Source organism: Amblyomma americanum, chromosome 1, assembly GCF_052857255.1.
Source record: "Amblyomma americanum isolate KBUSLIRL-KWMA chromosome 1, ASM5285725v1, whole genome shotgun sequence".
Classification (NCBI taxonomy): Eukaryota; Metazoa; Arthropoda; class Arachnida; order Ixodida; family Ixodidae; genus Amblyomma; species Amblyomma americanum.
The window spans coordinates 42068974-42091820 of NC_135497.1; the positions used below are offsets into that span (position 1 = coordinate 42068974).

Consider the following 22847-nt stretch of genomic DNA (forward strand, 5'->3'; position numbering starts at 1 on the left):
ATGTTCTGAATTATAATTTGCAACTGACGTTGCCAACTATCATTTTTACATGTCTGTACGAACATGAATTGTTAAGGGGCACAGACCCCGTCAAGCTGGCTTCTTCAGCTTTTTGTCTGTGCTCCATACCTCTGTAAAGATGTCGAATAAAGATGAATGAATGAATGAATGAATCTTCGTCCCACTTGACACGGCACATGCGCACAGCTGTGGAAGCTGGATTCGCCGGCGCGCCGCGCAGCCGGCATGAGCAGCTGCTCTGTACCACGTGGCTTATCACGTGACCAACCAGGTGATGAACCACGTGATCAGCCACGGCGCCGCGCAGCCGGCTCTCCACGTGACAGCGTGGCAGCGCAGCCACGGCGTGGCGGCGCCGCCACGCTGAAGGCTCGAAATGCTACCGTAATGTAGCTACGCTACCAAAAGGTATGCCCTGCTTGCACGGCTATTTTATCTGGTTGGAAAAAGTTTGGAGCATGCAGCTGTAGCAAGATTTTGCTAGATCATTTTGAAGCTAAGTGCGTCTATTCATCCGCTTTACTAACCTGGAGTGGGTGGAGGAGCGAAAGCTAAGACGGGCTTATTTATTTATTTATTTATTTGAAATACCTTACAGGCCTGTATATGATTGTGTAAGGGGGGCAGCAAAACATCAAGATAAAACTTAAAAGGGGACAAGCAAAAACAGGGAAACAAGGCACAATACATGATCAGTAAAAATTTGAAACACCTCAATTTAATACAGAACAGTTGGAATAGAAACACAGAAATAAATCTAAAAAAGGGACGCAGGGTACATCACACAAAAAATAAAATTTTGGGCTGCCGCTCATTGCATATCCCGATGCAAGCCAAAGGCCGCCGCATTTGTTCACACTGAAAGCGTTTACTGATTAGCGGACACTTTGTTGTCCACTCAGTGGTGTAGCCCAGTTCCCGTTTTATTTACGTTTTCATGTATTTCGATCAAGTGCCTGCCTCTATTTTCAGTTGCGGGCATTCTGCTTTATGAGCGGCGACGCAACCACCTTGGTAAGAAGCGAGCCGGTGAGTATATGGACGCCGGCTGCTTGGCTATCGTTGGGAATAAGTGGCCGGCGAATATATTCGCTGCGCTGTTGAGTGCGTCTTCGGTGGTATGGCTACCAGTATGCGTAAATAAATGAACTAAACAAAAAGTCTTCTGCATAGAATGCCTATGCCTCCGGCAGCTGTAATGCATATGTTTCCTGCTCTGCACTGTGTAAAGAACATGAGCAGAAGAGGCGCCGGCTTGGGCGTTGCTCGCATTACTTTTGGCGTGAACAGGCGGTTATTTGTACGCTATCGCTCGGGCTTAGCTTGACCGCTTTGCCTGTTACAAGCAGTGCGCAAGTTTAAGCGCTGCGAATGTTTAGGCGTTGAACTCAACGTGGCCACTGCCATTTCAGCTGCCGCGTAAGGAGAATATTTAGCTGCGCTTATTATGGGGGTCATATAATGTAAATCTCGGACGAAAGTCTGCAGCCTGTATATAGTCCGTGGACCTCAAATCGTGTAGATAATTTTTCTTTACTACATTGTCCGCACCCGGTATGGAGTTCACATTCGCCGCTTTTATAAAAAATACCGGTATAAATAATGCAATCCGTCACGGCTCCCGTTGTGCAAAAAACCTGGCGTCGTCGGCGGAGTTTTCAGCGGGAAAGCAGGTGCCTCACCTGCCACCTAGGTCATGTAACCTTGTGATGTCATCACATCCTACCCACCGAGGCAGGTGGCAAACGCCTGTTTCTGCGTAGTAACCATATTCTCGGGTGTAACCTGATGCAAATTAAATAAATTACATATAGCGAGACACACGCCCATACACGCCATTTTCTTCCTAGGTATATATGTATATATATATATATATATATATATATATATATATATATATATATATATATATATATATATATATATATATATATATATATATATATATATATATATATATATATATATATATATATATATATATATTGAGAGAGAGAGATATATAAGAAGGGTGCAGCCTACCACATTGCCTCTGTTCTTCCACACCTCATCACGCTTTTGGCCAGACATACATATGCCTGTAGTAAAGATGTAAAACGAAACAAACCATTTCTAGGTAAAGTTAGGGGTGAATCGTCAGGGCCTTGCCTTACTCCAGGCTCGAAGACCGGTATCCCCCTCCCCCCCCCCCCCAGTTTCCTGTCCCCACTGGTCCCCAGTGGTTCCCACTTCTCCCAGACTGGCCCCAGTCGAAACGTCAGTAAAGCCTTGTTATGTTTCTCAGCTGCCTCTGTGGGTAGGTTGTGATGACGTCACAAGGAGACGTGACCTAGGTGGCAGGTGACGCACCTGCTTTCCCACTTCAAACTTTTCCAGGAAACTGTCCGTCTGACGCATGTCCTTCATTCAGTCGAAGAAAGAACTTATGTGATCAACAAATCGCGTTTTGACCAAGGCACCACCCGTTAGGCCAATGAATTTATCGGAAACCCTACTGGAATGGTATGTGTGTGTATTTTTCAGTGTTTTGTACTGTGTGCTGTGCGTGGATGTGTTTCGCGTTTTGTGCTATGCCCGAGGTACGGCTACTGAACACCCTACTGGACTGTGACTCATCACGTGCCAAGAGCAAAGGGGCTATTTTTTTTAGGTGGGGGCGGTGGGGGGTTAACTTGGGCGTATTATAGAAACCTTCTTCCAATTCTTATATATACTCGTCTGAAATAATAATGTAGCAGCCTGAACACTACTGGTCCCCACTCGAAATGTCACTAAAACCTTGTTATGGTTTTAAGCACGTGTCAATCTATTTTATATATTGCCGCGAATATTTGTAGTGTTTGTTCTTTTTTTCAAATCTGCCGCCACATCATTTTATCGCTTTGTTTGCGACGCAAGACGCGACTAGATTTACCTCGATTGATCGCAGCCAGGCAGAGCTGATTCTACGTTGTTCCGGGATGTTCTAGTAACTTTGCACGCTTTATATCGAAAGTTCGCTATCAGCTTTAAATTGAGCACGGCCGACAGCGGCGGCCATTCTGTTCGACGACCGCCGAGCACGCTTGTCGCTTCGCCGCCGCCGAGTGATTAGGTCCATTTTGGGTGCAAGTCAGCCCAATAAACAGTTTTCTTTTAGAAGACCCTTTCGTCCGTCTTCATCGCTGCTTCGACTGCCGTCACCACTACGTGACAATATATATATATATATAAACACGCACACACACACACACACACACACACACACACATATATATATATATATATATATATATATATATATATATATATATATATATATATATATATATATATATATATATATTCAAAGTTGAAAACGCTTCATTTAGCCATAGATTTATTTTGAGTCGACGTTTCGGACAGAGCCTGTCCTTGAGTCTTGAGAAAGGACAGGCTCTGTCCGAAACGTCGACTCAAAATAAATCTATGGCTAAATGAAGCGTTTTCAACTTTGAATTTTTGCCTCTAGCAACCAAATACGTTTATCTTTCTATACGGTATATATATATATATATATATATATATATATATATATATATATATATATATATATATATATATATATATATATATATATATATATATATATATATATATATATATATATATATATATATATATATATATATATATATATATATATACACAGATAAGTTAAAGGAAATGAGGGGCCCGTTTGACAAACTTATGAAGGGAGCCAACAGTCACCGAAACCAAGGTGCATAGGGGAATGTTTTTTTTTTATGTGTTGTGCTTATCAGTGGGATATTATAGTACTTAAATTAATAAATTGCTTAAAGAAAATTACTTATTAAGCAGCAGAAAAAACAACCATGCCGCCGGTCGGATCCGAACCCACGACCTCCGAATATCGCGTCCGGTGCTCTTACCAAATGAGCTACGGCGGCGGCTGCCCAATCTGCTGCTCTCGTGGGTATTTATGTTCATTGGGTGTAAGCGAACCTTGAGAGTGTTCACCAGCGCCACCCTCGACCATAGCGGCGGACGTAGCACGTCCTGTAATACCGCGAGCGTGACGTGTACGTCGTCTAACGGCGAGGGCGGAAACTGTGCGAGAGCCCTCTTCAGCTACCTATGGCATCAAGACTGCCAGAACCGAGACCCGGGTTAAGTTATTAGCAGGTAAGATATATATATATATATATATATATATATATATATATATATATATATATATATATATATATATATATATATATATATGAAAGAGGGTGGTGCTGGTGCACATAAATACCCACGGGAGCAGCAGATTGGTGGACAGCCGTCGCCGACGCTCAGTTGGTAGAACACCGCACTCGATATTCGGAGGTCCTGGGTTCGGATCCCACCGGCGGCATGGTCGTTTTTTCTTCTGCTTTATAAGTAATTTTCTTTAAGCGATAGATTAATATAAGTATTATTATCCCAATGATCAGGACTAAAAATCATTTGAAAAATTAAATATTCCCCTATGCACCATGGATTCGGTGACTGTTAGCTCATATATATATATATATATATATATATAGCAGGCTTCAGACAGAAGAGGCAAAATCGTTTATTGGGGGATTAACCGCCGCATTCACAAATACTGCTTTCCTTGACGCTTGAAAGGGACACTGAGGAGAAATGGAAGTTGGTTTGTATCGTTAGAATACCAGCTCCTGGTAAAAGAAAAACGCCACTCTTACTGAAAACAAAGCTCCTGTAAGGTAGAAAATAGCTGGAACCAAAATACAGGTATCGCTGCCACATGCCAATCTTGCAAGTACAAGCTTGATGACGTCATAGAATAAGAGACGCCACCTTGGAGGAAATTTCCTTAATTCATTGAGCTGTGAATCTCCGAGGCTGACAAATGAAGGTTGCGCGGTTCGATATTGTAGTAAGTTTTGTCTTGAAACCGATAGTGCACTTTTATCACACAAGAAATGCAGACCAAAGAGAACCTGAATGTTGGAAGCAAAGAAAATCGATGCTTGGTGGCGCCACAGACGTCCAGGAGAGTTTCTGTTTGTTACGGCGATTTGCGTCTATGAGCTTTGCGTGCCCCGTGGTTTTGTTTTTGACGCGCCTCGATTTACAACCGCCGAACAGCAGAGGAACTCCAAGTGCCGCTTGAAGTGCTAGTTGACCTTTGAAGGAGCATGTTAAGGCTGGTCAGATTATCGCCAGGGTCGATGAAAAAGTGGCAAAAGGATGTCTCTATTTCGCGCCGAGTGCTCCAGCCGCCACCGTCCTGGCCAGACCGGTTCGGCTCCAAGGCGAGGCGCGTGTTGTGACGTCATGTGCCTCCTCGGAGCACCGCCACGGCGAAATGGCAAGTTCGCGCCCAGTAAAGCTTTCGCTTTGAAAGAGATTTGGAACCTGCAAAGAGCGTGATTCCGCTCTCCTCCAACTCGTTTGTTTGCGGCTCCATTCAATAGCTTCGGCAGTTAGGCAAAGCTGTTCTATTCAAGCTGTCGCCTAATTTAATCCATTCACAGTACACATCTGAAGGTACATGCAAGTGGGCTGGAGAACCCGATCCAGTGGACCGCGTACCTCTGGACACGCGCGGAAACTGTTGAAGCGTCGTGCGCCGATTTTACGTTCAAGCCGCCAATTTTAAACGCGAGCGCCCTTGAGCACCCACCAGTTTTTCGTGGCAAAAAATAAATAAATACCCTGGCCCTTGCAACCGTGAGAAACCTCCTCTACGCCGCTTGCTGGACCGTGCAACAGCGCCTTTCAAGGGATCACAATCCATTGGCCCCAAAGCCTCGGCCAGCCTTCGATGGGCGCGACGTGCCGACCTTGTCCTCACCCCTCGCGACACCCCGCACTGGAGTAAACATATTTAATTAGCAATGGCTGCTCACTGAGGAAGGGGGAAACGACCCGCCGGCGCCTAACCTAACCGTGCTCCCTCAAAAGCATCGCACGCTCTGTGGGGCTGAGGTCGCTGAAATGCAGGCGGGAGTTTTTGTGAGAACTTCGTTGGCGGGTTCGGGAACAAGATCCATCGTAACGCTGGCAAGACGCCGGTGCAAACGTAAACGAAGCTACCCCCGATAGATGCCTTCAACGTACGGCGGCGGTAGCTTTCATTTCGGCTGCTGCTAGACCACACCGCTATAGCCAGAACTCAGGGAGTCTACGCTTACGTCACATTTCACGTCACTTCGTCCTGTGACGTAATAAGAGTTGCCGACCCGTCAGAAGAGTTGTCGTGACGTCATAAGAGTGCGCCGAGTTTTAATCGGAGGGCGGGAAAAAATTTTTCAACTTTTAATAAAAATTTCTTTGAAATAAATGCATCTTTCTCTCCCGGACAAGCGGCAACAAGGCCATGAATTGCCGAACTATCAGATTTCGGTGACGAAAAAAAATTGGTAGAGTTCTCCTCACTGTCCCTTTAACCTCGACTATGCTGACGCCTCCCTGCTTCCTCCTCGCCAAATGTCGGACTCAAATAGCTAAGGCTGCTTCTTATTTTCTAGCCTGTAGTAGAGAGACCTGGCAGGTAGGTACTACTGAAATATCACGGGTGAGGAGGAAGCCAATCGTAAAGTCGAAAAAAAACGTCTTAGTGCCGAAAGTCAATTTACTAAAAAAAAGCTGAAGAGGCAGGGTGACGAGGAGTAAAAGGAAATTGAAGAACAGGATCTACCACCAGCAGCAGCCTCAGCAAAGGGCTACAGGGGTGCAAAGACTGTACTCCCAAGTTTTCCGATGCACGTGTCGTTAGTAAGCATAAAGAAAGAGGCACCACAGAAATAGTTGAAGCCTTCCTAATCAAAAGAGCAGGGGAGGCATGTATGACAAAATCAGAGCTTGTGTATTAGCCGAAAGTGTGAACTGATATCGACACAGTCATGTGTGTATTTTGCTTGGTTGCTTTTTTCTTGTGCGTTGCTATAAATGGCGAGCTATTGTAATAAACTACGGTGGCCGTAAGCGCCTTGTCCGTGTTTGTTCTTCCTGTCTACTTTTGCGCCTTGTATCTTCGGAACTGGCTGGTCCTTTTACTGAAATCTTTTTCTTTTCTTCTTCTCTTCATCTCCTTCCATTCATCTTGTTTCGTTCGTGAGTTTGAAGATGCTTGAGTGGTTTCCTGGCTGCGGTATAGACCATTTTACTCAAGGCAAGCTTGGGGAGAGGAAGTTAATCTCCATCCCCATGCATTGTGGTACATTGCTCGTCAAGAGCCAGTTCCGTTTCCGCCGGTCCATTGTTGCCAGTATTGAGTTGGCTCTGCAGTGGCGCGATTCATACACGGCGGATGTGCATTTTTTAAATATTCGTGTCACTTTATGAATGCCGGTTTCGCTGGGTAGGTCGTCGGAATAGCACCGTTTGATAGTGGACTGCACAAATATTCAAAGAAATAAGATGTTCGCCGAGAGCGCGTGCGGGAAGCAACCAAAGGCTGTCCCAATACCGTTGCGACATGTTTATGCTCCACCGCTTTCCCACTGACCTGGAATTAATTTGCCAGTAGACGTCATGCGCATAGCAGAAAGTACCAATTACGAACTCTCGTATATGTTTAATGCATTTCGTGGATGGTCGCATAAAAGAAAATCTTGTAGTTGATGCTGAACCTAGGATACAAGCGCAGGAGAGGTGATATTTCTACTTTTATCGCTTCGCGCATTATTTAACAAGTTGCTTGCGTTACCACGAAATTACTGAGACCGTGTCGTAACAGCGATAGTAAATTTATCCCCGTTTTATGTTAAATTGGACCTGGTCATCGTGGCATGATCTTGGTGCACCACCAAGACTTAATGCATTGTGGCAGGTACGCAAACTCGGTTAGCAAGTTACAATAGAAACATGGGCACAATCTGGGCATTGCAAATTTCTGGCCACTCCTTCAATTTATCCACCAATTCGATGTCCACCAGCACGTGTGTATGATGAGCCAAGTGGAAAGAAGAAATTGTAAATAAGGAGGATCGTGGAGTGAATTCAACAATAACTTTACAGACTGATACAACGAACGCAACATCTCGGCACTATAGTGATCGTTCCCACAGTACACTGAGACGTTCGTCAGCTGATTTCGGTGCCCAATCTCAAAGCTCGTTTCTCACCAACGTACTTTAAATGGGTGGGAGACTTTCTGCGGCTGCCACTATACGCGATGTACAGTTTTGATCTGGACTAACTGCAAAAATGCCCGTCAGCACAGATCGAATACCCTGTGATGGACGAGGCAAAACAGCAGCTTAACGCTATGGCAGAGCCCAGGAGGTAAAAGGCCCGACGTATGATTTTACGTCCACCTGAAGGGAAATGCGAACCTCATAAACACCGGAAAACAATACGCATGTGACGTTACCTGCTTAACTTCAACTTTTCTTTAATGCGATATGAAGATAGAACACTTTTAAGTGGTGACAGGCACCACCGGGAGATATATATATATACATGAAGCAGGGCGCACTGCGCGGTGATTATTGCGCGGTGAAGATGTGCTGCGGTGAGCCGTATAGTGCACCTGCATCGCACAATAGTGAGCGACGCATGCGGTTCCTCCACTGTGCGGTTGTGTACGCAGTTCCAATTAAAATTAGAGTTACAATTCATAGCTTGAAAAACTTGTTCCACAAAAGATAAAACAGACGTCTCGGTAGCGAGCGGAGCGCCGCCCTTCGGCATCAGGCTGGTCGCTGCTGACACTATACTGCTGCTTGCAGCCACTTCCTCCATGCAGCACTGACGACACCTTATACTCGGATGACGCGGTTTGTTGCCTCACTTACACACAAACAGCCGTATATAATCTCAGCTTGGGAACACCATGAAACACCACGCTGCCGGACGGCGTTTGCAAGCGAAGCGCAGCAGCCGCTGCACGAAAGCCGTACCCACAGCCCAAGACGGCGCGGGCTTTTAGATTTCGATAATACGGGGCGCCACCAGCAAAGATGGCGCCGACCAGGCATCGAAACTAAAATAGTGTATAAAAGGACTATTTTCTTCTTAGGTCTTACCGGTAGACAAGAATAGCATAGTGAAGTTAATGGGCTTGTCTTGACCAAAAAGTAGGTTCTGGTTCTGTGTATTGGCTGATTTGGCCGAAATAATGGAGCAGTAACAAGAGCACCAGGCTGATAGACAACATTCCAATTACATACATGTTCTCTGTCGGAAAGCAAATATTTCTCCTCGGTAAATCGGCCTGTATTTCTGAAGTGGTACGCTTTTTTAGTGCGTCAGCACTAATCCGATGGGTATACCAGTCCCGAGCAAAATCGTCCGTTGTCAGTCCGCGTTGTCTGTTCGCCTATAGGGTTCAATACGCCGCTGGTGCACTCGGGTATAAATCCGGGACACTGCGAGGTTTTTTTCTTCAGAACGGGCGATAAAGTTATTTTCTCTTTGACTGTCGAACATCGTTCAATGATCGAAAGTAGTAGTCATCGCCTACTACGTTGGACAGCCTGTACGCGTCAAGGCTGGTTCATGTACGCGCACGAGTGAACGTAGTGGGCGACTGAGCGGCGCGAAGCAGTCAGTGTTTTCCAACTTGTTGTAACCTCGTCGCTCTGGCCGCTCGAGCCGCCACGACGGCTCAAAGCAGGTTTTTTCGCCGCGGTGGCAGGAGTCTCTAGCGTTTCCGCTTGCATGTGAAAAAAGATTCAGTATATCTCAGCGAAACCAGCCGGATCGCTTGCCTTGCGAAATCTTTCTCGGTCGCGTCTTTCTGTCTGCATGACCGTTTTAGCGCGACAACGTTAAGGAGCTCGCGTCACAGAAAATCCACCGTCGCTGTCGGCGTTGTTGACAATGAGTGAAAAATCCACAAAAAATCCCCAGAGAAGCAACGTATAGGCGACCGGTGGTCCACCTAGGACGCGTAACCTTGAGGCGTCGTCACAACCTGCCCACCGGGAGAAAACGGTGCACCGCGGCATATGGCAGTTAAGATAATGATTAATCGCTAGAGGTTGCTCGGCAAGAGCAACCTGGGTCGCACAAACCCCATCGGGGGCAGCGCCTGCCATCGCAGGCCGGTGGCGCATCGCTTAACCACTGTGCCACTGCGCCAGGAGGGGTATGAGGGCTCCCAGCGATCTATGAATGTAAACTAGAGAATGACCCGTTCTGGGTACACGCGCATGAACACATTAGGCTCTCGCGTCATACCCTTGAGGCGGAGCTTATGTGTACCCTCCAATTTTGTAAACGTTGCCGCGAAAGCAATAGCTCTAAGTCCTTCTCCCTTCGGAGGACATGCTTTCTTTGATTTGATTTGATTTATGGAGGCTTAACGTCCCAAATCGACTCAGGCTATGACGGACGCCATAGATAAGGGCTCCGGAGTTTTCGACCACCTGGGGTTCTTTAACGTGCACTGACATCGCACAGCACACTGGCCTCTGGAAATTCGCCTCCATCGAAATTCGACCGTCGCGGCCGGGATCGAACCCGCGTCTTTCGGGCCAGCAACCAAGCGCCGTAACCACACAGCCACCACGGCGGCCCACATGCCTTGTTTGGTAAATGATATACCGCGCAGCGACGCCTTGCGTTGGAGCTGTTTATAACTCTTGCACAGACGCGCACACAGCGTCCGAGAGGCGGCTCGAAGCGCTTGGCGGCGTGGTCACCTGATCGCGGGAAAGAACTACCATACGCGTGGTCACAGATGTCACGTGATCTGCTACAGCAGTATCGACGCCACTGAACCGGGGAAAGGGGTGGTAGCTGCGCTGTGAAAAAAAGCTGCTTCCGGAAGGTGCGCAATTATCGCATTAGGAACTGCTTTGTGCGACATTGATGTATGCTCACGACTCTGCAACTTGGTTCACTAAGCATCTCTCCTGTCGCGAGAGCGGCTGAAACTTACGTTATCCAAGGAAGGGGAACGCATACATGGAGGAAAAGGCTCACAGATTAGCCATCGATAACTAGACGAAATTAGCAAGGCGAAAAACGCCGGTCAGAGCACTGGTGCGCCCATAACAGCTTGTTCTTACCTCGGCGGCACATTTGTAGCAGACACAACATGCGCTGAGAATAGCTGTACTGGCACCACATACAAACACCTTAGGTGGGCGCCCACCCCTATTCTCGTGTCCACACAGCGTGCGTTCTTAACAGCTGCACGGCACTGGATGGTGGAGTTTCCGGTTACGATATACCACACCGTCCATCCTTGCGCATGCAGTTGTAAAACTCGGAGACCGGAGCCCTGGACGTGTTTTAGTCAGCAGTCCAGAGTGAAATAAGAAAGCAGATGCAAGTCGGGCGCATGCATTTGCCTGTCTTACGCGCGAAGCCACACGCCTTAGAGCGAAGATGAAAGTCTTTAAAAGCCTGCAGTAAGAGTAGCTAATGAAAGAGAGAGAGAGATGCTTTCTTAATTAAGGACAATCAACTAGGCCGGCTTTGAAAAAACGCTGGCATGCAACTCTGCGGTGGGGAGTGGTTTCAAAAGAGAAGTGCGGAAAGAGGAGGGTGCGGAAAGTACTAAAGTAAAAAATAAAAAAGATTAAAGGCGGTTATTATACTTCTAAAATGAATGCAGGAAAGTTAGCCCTCAAGCCCAATGTACTGCAGTTGCGGAATAAAAATATTCAGTGCACGTCGGTGACTTATCAATGGGGATACACGAAGGTTTAAACTTTGACAAAAAAAAAATGCTTGCTAAGGAATAAGTGCACACTTGGCCTCATTTGAAGAGGAAGTTCAAACGCCACCGAAGGAATGAGTATTTTACAATGAGCCACATTATCGGACTCAAAACTTACTTTGCGACAGAGGCAAACGTACTGCCAGCAGCTCAAAGCTGGTATAGAAGGCGTAACTTTTGGGCAGCAGAGAGGATTGTTACTTTCTACAGAATGGTTGAAAATAGGATACGAGGTGGTTAATCTCTCAAGCGAAGGAGGCCAAAAATAACCGCGATTAAGCCACTTGGAAGAAGAGCGATAGGCAGCGAGGGTTCCCAAATGCATGTTCTGGTGCGGCGTTAATTTTGCGTGCAGCTGTAAGCAGCTTACAATCAATGTTATGAGGCAATCCAAGGGGACACTCTCCGACATCGAGGCCAGATAATGAGAGGCTAATGGCGACACGCACGATTAACTCAGAGACGCGCACAACGCAGCGCGCCTAGCAAGCTCAGCCCGAAGCTCGCAAGTATTTAGTGGGTCTGTAAAAGAAGACAAAAACTAGTATGTGTTTTAAATAGCTCTCCTCCTTCATGAAATGCGGAAACTGATGAAAAGATAGGCGGAACTTGGCCGTGGCCAACGGCGCTTTCTCGATGGCTTCTCACTGCCATGCGTCTTAGGTTGCGCTCATGCTCCGATGTCCGCCTCATTCAGCCCTCTCACATGCAGTGCGGACGCTACTTTTCAGGCACAGCCCCTGTTTGTCATCAGAAATGATGGGGCAGGATTTCAACCAACTCCACGAGCCAATAATTTTTACCTGCGAAAAAAAAAAACTTGAGCTCCGTGCTGCATGTTTGTGCTGGAAGATTGGACACTGGCATGAAAGCAAGCTTTACCGTTCCGAAAGCAGCCAGGTTTCGTACGGCAGCCGCTACCAGCTTGCTGAACGCAAGAAAAGAAACACCCCGAGCTTGTTTTAATCAATTCTAAAAATAGATCTCCATTTCCTCAGAGAGGAAGGTGTAACAAAGTAAGCTTTTGGTTTTAGCAAACATGACAGTTTTTATCTACAGCATAGGAGCAGAAAAAGACCGTAGATCGGTCGATCAATCAATCAACCAATCAATCAATCAATAAAAAATAACAATTGATTGGACGTGCCGCCGCGGTGGCTCAGTGGTTATAGCGCATGGCTACTCACCCGAAAGACGCGGATTCGATACCGGCCACGGCAGTCGAATTTCGATGGAGGCAAAATTATGAGGCCCGTGTGCTGTGCGATGTCAATGCACGTTAAAGAACCCCAGGTGGTCGAATTTTCCGGAGCCCTTCACTACGACCTCGCTAATAGCCTGAGTCACTTTGGGACGTTAAACCCCCATAAAAACTGAACAATATTATTCTATGCTCAGTGAGAACTAGGTTTACAGAAATAAGTTATAAGTCACACTGCATTAAAACCTCCTGTAATAGTGACTACGAATGAATTTTTTATTCTTTTTTGACATTTTTCGGTTTCATAGAAGACATAAAATGCAAAAACCGTTTGTTGGACCCATCGCCAAAGGCTTGTTGCGGGTCCAGTAAAATCATAAGTTCATTATGCTACATGCGTAACAATATAAATCTACGAAATACTTAACAAAGTAAACACATTTTGCAGTACAGGACACAACTAAGATTGCGGAGCATATTTTGAAGGAATGAATACGCACATGAATTCATAGTAAAATATATCATGGCACTACACGTGAGAGGACCAGAATAGCAACAAACTACACAATACGGATGACAAAAGGCGTTCGGTAAATATTATACATAAAACTCTTCAGTGCAGCAGTAAACTTGCTAAGTTTCTTGACATCCTTAGCCAATTCGCTCCATACAATTGCTCTGCTAAATTGTAGTAATGTTTTGTCAAATAAGTTGTGGCATGCAGACAAGTTAAAGTTCTGATTTTGCGCTGCCCGTTTCGTTCTGGTAATGTAAGCGTGTTTAACGAAAATGGCTCATTGGTTTATATAATGCTGTGAGTTAGTTGAGAAACCTTTAAGTTATATAAAGTTTCAATCGGTGGAGTGCGAACTAACGAGAATAAGAAAGCGGTGGGCTGCGTACGAGTCGAGCTCGTCAAAGTCCGCAATGCGCGCTTCTGTAGCCGCATAAGGTACCCAAACGTAAGTTGGATATGCATGCGCCAAGCCTCTGTGCAATAGTGCTGTGTTCTATTGGCTGTGCACTATTGGGATAATAGTGCTGTGCACTATTGGGAATATGGCTGTGCACGAACGAAAGATAACGAAAGATGAAGAATGCGTGAAGCCGCCATGGTGGCTCAGTGGTTATGGTGTTCGGCTGCTGACCCAAAGGATGCGGGCTCGATTCCGATCGCGGCGGTCGCATTTCGATGGAGGCGAAATGCTAGAGGCCCGTGTACTGTGCGATGTCAGTGCGCGTAAAAGAACCCGAGATGGTCGAAGCTAACCAGAGCCCTCCACTACGGCGTCCATCATAGTCTAAGTCGCTTTGGGACGTTAAACCCATAAAAACGATAAAAATCTCGAAGTGAAAAAAATCACGTGCTCTATATAGGTCATAGCATTCTCGAGCCAGTTTTAAGCACATTTGTGTAGTTCGAGTTTTCGAGTGCATATCAGGGTAAAAAGAAACTACCAAGTATTTATAACATTGAACCTGTTCCATACTTGTGCAACTTAGTGAAATATGCAATTCATCCAGATTTAATACTTTTATTCTCATGTGAAAGACGGTATACTTTGTTTTGCTAAGATTCTAAGTTACATGGTTAGTAATGAACCATGTAGTAATACTGGCTAGTTCATGATTTGTGTTAACACTTGGTTTATTTATAGATCATCTGATAAAGACTAGGACTGTGTCGTCAGCATACTTTAAAGCTGTAGAGTGCTTGAGTGCAGGAGGAAAATGATTCATAAAGATGGAGAATAATATGGGCCCGAGGACTGAGCCCTGCGGTACCCCTGTTAAGGCTGTTAGGGGACTAGTTAGGAAGTCATTTAGAGTCACCAATTGCTTGCTACCAGACAGGTAATTTGTGAGCAGCTTTATTATTTTACCACTGAAACCGTATCTGTAGAGCTTGTTAAGAAGCAAAGTTTGGTTAACGATATCAAAAACCTTTTTGATACCCAAGTACAGCACTATGGCAACATTATTTTCAATAACAGCAGGACTGAGCACTTGTGTTAGGCTGAGCACAGTGGACGATGTTGATTTGTTAGTAAACCATGTTGATTAGGGCACAGAATATTATTCTTCGCAATATGTAGCACGACAATGTGGGGGATAATACGGGGTACGAAGGAAGTAACTTAATTATCGGAAAAGGACGACATGAAGATTGCTAAGTTTGGTAAGACGTCGTTGAGAACTGGCAAGCTGTTCAAATGCCAGACATGACGGTACTTACGAAAATGCGGATTTTCTTTGAATTCAAAGTGAACTGCCTAAACGCGTTACGAAGTAACTGCCTTCGAACTTAGTGGGAATTAACATTTGGCCCCTGTCCGTGAATTCAATCTAAATTTCCTTTCTTAGAACTTTTTCCCAGTGTTCTGTGAACCGAAAATTAGCCACTGTTCGTGAATTTAACCTCGGTGTCCTCTCTTTGAACTTCCGTTAAATTACCTCCCAATACCTTCACAAAAAAATCGGGTTAACGCAATCACAACCAGAAAAAAAGCGACAGTTATATCGGTTAATAAACAGCAAAAAAAAGAAAAAATAGGACGCCACCGCCCATAATTCAAAGCAGTTTTCGTCGGACTCCTGGCCCGTCACGGCACTCTCTACACCACGACACTTCTTTCTTATCTACCAGACTTCCAAAACACTTGTTGCAAAAGAATACAATGAAAGTATTACTCGAGTGCTCTGACGCCACAAACGCTTCTGTCGCAGTGTTACAGCTTGACCCAGAGAACGCGGTTGAGTGTGCCCCGAATGTTCTTTTGTTCACGTTCCTCCATCATATCAATGTTGGTTTGGTCCTGAGAGAAGACATGGCCATGGAGTACCAGAACTGCTCCACGCTGCTGATCATCAACAAGTCATAGGGGGCCCCCTCACAGTGCAGCGTTCGGTGCGCCAGGGCCGCCCGCTACCCTACCTTTTTTTCGCATTTATGTTGAAACAGTGTGTCTTTCCATCATAAAAAATGACTTTAAAAAATGAGTTTTAGGCGTATGCGAAAGCAGTGAAGTTTCTAGCTTATGCCCATGATGATCAGGTGGGATGCACCGCAGCGGCTACAATAACGCATTTGCCTTAGGCGGGGCGCCACTCTCATTTTTCTTGTTTATTTGGAATGGCCCGTCCATGGGACCTTCTCCCACGTACTGGTTCCGGTTCATTAACGCGCTCGTTAATAATTCCTTTCCTAATAACGTAAAAAGCACTCATTTGCAATGGGCACGGCCTTCCTCATTGCAAATATCGCAAGTAACATGTCCGTTAACTCCGGGGCCTCGTTACCCGAGTCTTCCCTCGGAATCCCTCTGTGCCTCGCTGCAGCAAAATCCACGCGCAGATTTAGAGGCACCGTACACAATCGATGCAATGGGCAAAGCCGGAGGCGGAACGCAGGTGAATATTGTGAGCCTGCAGCTTTGAAGCAACAGCCCCAACTTATCGGTCTCTGTGGCCGCATTACAAGTGCTGGTATAACTCAAAAGAAAGCTGGAAACCTTCCTCCTTTTGCAACCGTCGTTTGATAATGCCGCAAAGGAGGTTAGATCCTATGAAAATAAACATTGGCTCAAGCACCTAGCATTTATCTGTTATCACAAAAAACTGTGCGCGAAAGAAATTCGATCCAAGAAGTGCATCCGTTCCGATCTTCTCCCAAGGTGGAAAAAAATGAGGACACAGGCGCTATAGACGCAGGCCAAGGTTGCATTCCACTGCGCAGCTTATACGGAGGATGTTGCGTTATCGTTTCCCTAAAAACACGGTTTAGCTGGCAAATTTATAACCGTAATAAAGGAGTGATTGCTCATTAGCACCGACCCAAGGTCAGCCATAGGGCTGCAAGGGAAAACTTGGTTGGATGCTAATGCGTACACTTCCCTATTACAAATTTACTCCACCTGGGGGATTCGCCTAAACGCATAGGACTAAATTTATAACCTCCTGTACGCAGCACTACGTAGGTCAGGCGCGAGAAATAATGGAGCAAAATGTCGTGGCTAGGGGTCGGGAAAAAAAGGAAAGAAAACACTGTAGCAGAAAATGATGACCGAAAGCTGAAGAGAGCACAGCATGCGATGCAACGACGCAACGTTGAGACAGTGACCACCGAGGCTTAGGGAACGATCGTCACTTGGGGCAAATTAGGAGAAAGAACTGGCTCGAATAATGAAAGTCTAGATCTAGGCTGTGTTCTAGAAAATCTACCAGCTGCATACATTGCGTGGAAGTGAGCTCTAGCCCAGTCCTTTTGAGAACTGAATACTGTGGCACAATTTTAATGCGACGAAAAGTTACACCGAATTCTTTCATGCAAAACACAACACAATGCTTTTTTCATGCGAAAAACAACAGGAGGTCAGGGCATATGTGCATCAAGCTTAACCACGTTTTCTTTTTTTTTTTGTTGGCTTGTAGTCGGTTCTCACGCTACGCCCCCTGCAAATTTTTATCTGCGTGAACAAGTCCAGCTTTCTCGGAATAAAGTGTTGGAAAAAAATTTTTAAAGACACACTTATGGAAATAGTGAAGGTAATTGTAATTGTTCATTATTCTCGTATGTAGAAAAATTTTTCTTTTGAAGTGTTTCCATCGGTCGCATCGAACAATTAAGGCTGCCATAGAAAATCAATGGGGAATGATTTTGACAATAGTAAAAATGTGAATAAAAAAGAAACAAACTATGACTGCCGTCAAGTGATCTGCGGATATATTGATTGTTAAAGTGGAACCGTACATTATATGAACTAATTGCGTTCATAAACGGTTTCCCGCTCAAAAATGCTTTTGTCCAGAAATGCTGGGTATGCGTTTTCCTCATGCACGGTTTTTTCTAGGGCATTTGATGCAGATAAATTCCCGTGTGCGAAACAAATGACTTTTTCACATAGCCACATGCACACATATTATCGGCAGCAAAAATGAACGGGGTGCGTGATCTCGGAAAAAGAAGTGTTGTAACGCTGCCTTGGGACTAAATCGTCGTGTATTGTTAAAATCGGTGGAGCATGCATGTCCTCCCGTACATCCGTACACTTCACGCAAGTCGGCTTACATTACTGCGCCGAGATAATTTTTTTTCTTGCTCACCCGCATCCCGTCAACTTTTTCTACCAATACTACCTCCCGCGCAGTTAAGTTTTCGACCATCCGTTCTCAACGAACAAAGCGTTCAGAGCACGCATGAGACGGGGCTGACAGGAAGAAACCCTTCTGGCTGATGCTTGCAATTCGAAGACGCCCCTTGCCTTTGAGGTGGTGCAACTGAAATGGCATGCACGCACACACATGCCGTGGCTGTCGATGCATTTCGCATGTTTCTGGAGATACTGGAGATACTGGAGATACTGGCCTATTGAATGCGCATCTACGATCGATGCTAAGCGAATTAACGTAAGCTCCTGGAATACAACCAATTCCAAAAGAATAATGCGAAATCATCGCAGTGTCATTAGGAAATGTAAAAGAGAAGAAAAAAATTCGATGACGATTACGATACTCCCTAATGCGAAGGTTGAGCGCAGATCTTCAGGTATTTTATTTTTCGTTGCACTGAGGCAAGGATATCAGGAAGAGAAGGTTGTGTGTGGCGTGGCTGGGGCGGACAATCTCTCTAGTGCCGAACAATTCACAACAGGCGCTGGAAACGGAGTGCCGCGACTGCCCGGCTAAAGGCCGCTGTACGATCGTTTTTAAGGCGCATGCGGGCGCGCCATCGCGACTCTGCGCACGGCCGCGTGAGGGCGCGGGGATAGAGTTTGCTGTTTGCGACCGAGCGGGTGACTCCAGCGTACTTATTCACGCGCCCTTCACTGACGCCCGTGCGGCGGCAGAGGCATGTGTCGAAGCAAAACATGGATATCCTGCAGTACGAATACCCGCATTGATTGTGTCTCACTCCTGTCATCGAGGAATTTGAGCTATAGATTTGTCGTGGAAGGTAAAACCGCGATTGGCTGCCATAGCCATGGAGCTCGGCGCGGCCCACCCTGACGTCCGCGAACGAAGTCACGACAAACTTTGCAACAGCGCAGGCGAGCTTTATCTGAAACAGCATCGCGGGAAACGATTAACCTTTACGCTGTTTCTATTCCAGAAAGTGAAAAGGGGCATCACACCGCGATCGTGTGCACCTCGTACCATCGTTACTCGCCTGGTCTCAGCTAAAAGCCGCCAATATATGCAACCGTTTTCACTGCGCTCTTGGATTTTTGCCCCTGATATTCGAACAGTGTTCCCATTAAAAGTTACGCTATCTCCAAACATGCAATAACCATATCAGAACGACGCCGTCATTCGCATCACGAATTATCGGAGCCGAGGACACGGGACTAGAACAAGTTTGGTCAGCAGTGCATATTCAGCTGTTTGTAGTTACAACCGGGAAATTCACACTGATTTCTCAAATAGCTAAGATCTGGTACAGGTTAAATGATCAGTTACTCTAACGAGCACACTGCAGCCTCTTGTAACTGTTTCATTAATCCACGCAAAGGATTTGTCACCTATAACGTTTGCTCTCACTGTAATGTTAGCAGAACTCCTTGCTGTCTCGCCGCTGAACGGCTACTGCAAAAGACATTTATTTATTGACATAAGAAGTTTGTGTGTCTGAATTATGCATATAAAAAATTCATATTTTAGTACATTGCTGTCAAATCCGAATCCAAATACACGAGAAATTTATGACATTCCCAATAATTTGAAATCTGTAAGATCAGTTGTAACTGCAGCAGTTCGGCATTTCACAAAACAGTGACCGCACAACGACACTGATTTCTTTCTGTCATGTTTTTCAGTCTCTTAGAAAAGCCAATATAGAATTAGCACAGTACGGTGACAATTAAAGGGGCCAAGCCATGTATCAGTGCTAAAAAGCAAGAGAGAGGGGGGGTTATTGATAGGAAAAGGCAGAGAGGTTGGCCTGAAAAATAAATAAAAAGCAAGACTTTGTTTTTTGCACAGTGACAGCGGACCACCAGTTTTAATTTAGCAGTCATTCCTGAGCTCATATTGCAATATCAGCAGTACAAACAAGCCTGGAGAGTTGTGTTGAGAGCCAATCAATGTTGACACGTGCAGAAACAAGCTGGCATGTTGTCTGTACAAATCTAAACAGTTGTGAAAGTGTCCATGTGAATGGAAAAAAAAGTGGTTTCTCAGTACTGCGTAAACGGCCATACATGCCGCCATCATTATAAACATAACATGATGTGGAAGTTGGTAAACGGGCTTACAGCTCCTGAACGCCTCCCGCTTGAGGCCGGAAAAGAACACTTCGTATATTCAGGGAAACAGGATACATTGGCCATGTATAGTGGTTGTCTCAAGCAGCATCTCTAGAAATATATCTACAGAATAAAAGCTATTATGTCGTAAAATACAGTGAAATAAAAATAAGCATTTAAGTGTGTGGGGGGCATACATGCATGTCTTCTCGTATAGCTGTACTGTGATGTTTAGACTTTTTCAGACCAGAAAAAAAAGAGGGATCGTAACAGTGATTCTGGTTCCCAAAGCAGCAGGTAAAATTGAGCATTCTGTACACAACTTGTTATATATAACAGTTTGGAACGTGCTATCTGTTGCTTATTAGCAACAGCTTGAGCAAAATAAAGGTTACTTCATTGCCAGTTTAGTTTTCAATCTGCCAAAGTTTTCGTTATGCGTACCTTAGGTTGAAATGACTGTGGTTAGCCTAAATTGCTTGAAGATCTTTGCCAAGGCTATGTCTACTTTGCTGCTTCATACAAGGAGTCTATATGAAATTAAACCGTTCTAGAATGGCTGCATTTAATTAAGCGGACAAATGTCTTGTTTTGTGGCCTCCTCTTCATGATTTGCGCATCAAAATGATAATCTACTTTAGGACCTTACATGAAAAAAACTCGTGTTACGAATTTAAGGAAAACAGCAACCCCATGATTAAATTAGTATTGAGTGTCAGGTTTGTGCTTTTGTATGCGTTTCACACCCGTCAATGTAAGAAAATCAGTGCAGCTGCAATTTGACTCCAATCAGGACGACGGAACTGTATGAATGCTAGCCCCGTAACATATCTGGCTAGCCATTTCAGATGAGGATAAGGATCAAAACACACATGCACACAAAAGTTGCATGCGTAAACATACGCACCTAGCATTATATGCACATCACATAATAGAAGTCTTGCGTTGCTTCACTTGACACAGGGGAGGTGGAGACGAGCACAAAGGAAATACTGACACACATGGGCTCGTAATGGATGTCTAGCTATATATAAAGTGCAAGAATTTCTCCTTACAGAGACAGCCTGTGCATAACATGCAAGTTAACCAAAACGCAACTGTTGTGTAAATCTGCTTTGATATTGCTTGAAATATATTATCAGGAAAATTCTCAATGGACATGTTATGCAGACAGGATTGTATCGGTTTGCCGTGGTGAGTAAAAGAATACGCACTTTATTAGGCCAATTTAATTTAATATTTATTTATCCTCAACAGCCCTAAATGACAATACTTGAGGGACAAGCTCTGGAATGGTGTATCAGGTAGGAGCTACGCGGTTCATCATTTACTGCGGCATTACTTCTGTCAAAGAAACATCGGCCGGATGCTTAAACAAAACGTACGGTCAAACGCAGCAAAGAAAATGCAAAATAAACACTATAAAGCGCAAATAATGAGAGCGTAAAAAGCTTTTCACTGAGGTCGCGTCGTCCAATCGCCGTCCACACTCGATCGTACACGGTCACCTGGCTTGTATCGCGAGTGGCGATGGAGGAATACGCGGGATACGGAATAGATGGCCGGAGTGCCGAAGGGGAGGTGTGCCCAAGGTGGGCCAGAAGATGACTCACACTTATCCGTTCTGGCTAGGCAAAACCAGCACTGCTTCTAACTACAGGCTGTATACCCAACCCTACCATTGTAAATGTGTTTTCTTTTTTTTTTGCTGGGCCCGTCCCGGAGATAGTGCAGTGCCGGGTCGACCCGTGGCGGTGGTGGGGCAAGCCCCGAGCGCTCCAAAAATCAGTTTAACATCTTGGGCCCAATTAGGACCGCATATCAGATATTGCAAATGTATTTTCGCAGAAAATATGCTAAAGAGGTTAGGGGGGGGGGGGCCAAACCAGAAAACGTACTTTCCCTTGTGGCAGCTGAGTGGAGGGGTTACTAGAGAAAGGTCCTTTCTATGACCACCACCTCATGAGGCCGGTTATTCTTTTGTGCTTCCGTCTCCCAGCTTTGACAGGATATACACAGGAAGTTCTCGGCCCTACTTTTTGTTCGCGGAAGAACTGATACTTTCGTGGCGCGGTCAAGGCGCTGTCGCGATAGTATTTACAGACCTGGAGGGGAAATGGTAGTTGCCTCCATTTTGTGGTACTTAAGTGCTGCCATCTATTGAGAGAAAAAGTTCAAATCTGAGCTGCCTCGTAGCTGGTGAGCCCTCTTAAGCCTAAGGACTCTGTCACATTTTGACTCTATTCGGGCTGGATTTTACTGGATTTCGGAGTGAATGACAAGCTTTTTTTGGCTCTTTGCAGGAACTCTGCTGAGACTTCGGTCCACCTACTTTTATCAGGGCGATCAGGTTATAAAGAATTAGAGGCCATATAGAGTATATGTGTTGTTCAGCTACAGTGCCAACTGCCCACCATGGAGCCCAACAAGGGAACAGGACAGGAAATTGAAAAAAAAGCCCCGCCAACGCCAGTTGTACACTGCAACTATAGTCAAATATAACGTAACGCAGGGTGGTTAGCCACACAAGATTAGCCCTCGCCACCTGGAAGAAAGAAAAAATTCAAGAAGGGAGAAGGATAGTTCTGAGAAAAGGATAGAAAAGTGAAATATAGAGGGGAGGACAGCAAAAAACGACTCCTGATTTCCCCTGGTCGGATCAGGCCAGCAGGTGGATAGTGCTCTGCTGGGTGGAGGTAGACGGTGTACGAATCTTGCTTAAATATCTGAGGGG

At 45.3% G+C, this 22847-nt stretch overlaps 1 long non-coding RNA gene and 1 pseudogene across 2 annotated transcripts; one reads left to right on the forward strand and one right to left on the reverse strand.

Moving 5' to 3' along the window:
• The first annotated feature begins 336 nt into the window (after positions 1-336).
• On the forward strand, positions 337-22484 carry LOC144132302 (uncharacterized). Of its 2 annotated transcripts, XR_013314774.1 has the most exons (4): positions 337-429; positions 994-1050; positions 21371-21417; positions 22417-22484. It is a non-coding gene; the product is annotated as an uncharacterized LOC144132302 (long non-coding RNA). The 2 variants fall into 2 exon arrangements; XR_013314768.1 differs by lacking the exon at positions 21371-21417.
• Positions 21817-21981, reverse strand: LOC144116770 (U2 spliceosomal RNA; annotated as a pseudogene).
• Positions 22485-22847: the final 363 nt, after the last annotated feature.